Consider the following 997-nt stretch of genomic DNA (forward strand, 5'->3'; position numbering starts at 1 on the left):
AATTCGAAATTTAAGAAAAGAAATAAAATAAAATTAGAATTTAAAATAATTAGTTAATTAAAAAGATTTTTGAAAAAGTGGTTAGTGATTTTCGAAAATTAGAAGTGAAAAAGTAGTTAGGTGGTTTTGAAAAAGATAAGAAATAGTAAACTTTTTAAAATTAAAACAAACAAGTCAAGTAATTAGTTGAAAAAGATTTGAAAATAAATTTTGAAAAGATAAGAAGTTAGAAAAAGATTTTGAAATTATGTTTTGAAAAAGATATGATTGAAATTTATTTTGAAAAAGATTTGAAAAAGAAATTTAAAAAGATTTGATTTTGAAAATTAAAATTGATGACTTGACTAACAAGAAACTAAAAGATATGATTCTAGAAATTAAAGATTGAACCTTTCTTAAAAGGAAAGTAACAAACTTGAAATTTTTGAATCAAAACATTAAATGTTAGAAATAATTTCGAAAATGTGAAATAAAATTAAGAGAAAGATTTTGAAAATTAATTAAAAAAATTCGGAAAGCATGAAAGAAAAATGAAAAAGATTTGATTTTTGAAAAAGATTTGAAAAGATAAAGTTTTTAAATTGAAATTTTGACTTGAATAACAAGAAACAACTAAATTTTGAAAATTTTTTACTAAGTCAACCCAAAATTTCGAAATTTATGAGTAAAATAAGGGAAATATATTATTTTTTGATTTTTGAATTAATGAAGAGAGAGACAAACAACAAAAAGACACAAAACATAAGAAATTAAGATCAAAATAAATAATGCATGCAAGAATACTTTGAATGTCAAGATGAACACCAAGAACACTTTGAAGATCATGATGAATATCAAGAACATATTTTTGAAAATTTTTAGGAAAAGAAACACATGCAAGACACCAAACTTAAAAAATTTTTAATGTTTAGACACTATGAATTTGAAAATGCATATGAAAAACAAGAAAAGACACAAAACAAGAAAATCACAAGATTAAACAAAGAAAATCATCAAG

Source organism: Arachis ipaensis, chromosome B8, assembly GCF_059453495.1.
Source record: "Arachis ipaensis isolate K30076 ecotype BB chromosome B8, ASM5945349v1, whole genome shotgun sequence".
Taxonomy (NCBI): Eukaryota; Viridiplantae; Streptophyta; class Magnoliopsida; order Fabales; family Fabaceae; genus Arachis; species Arachis ipaensis.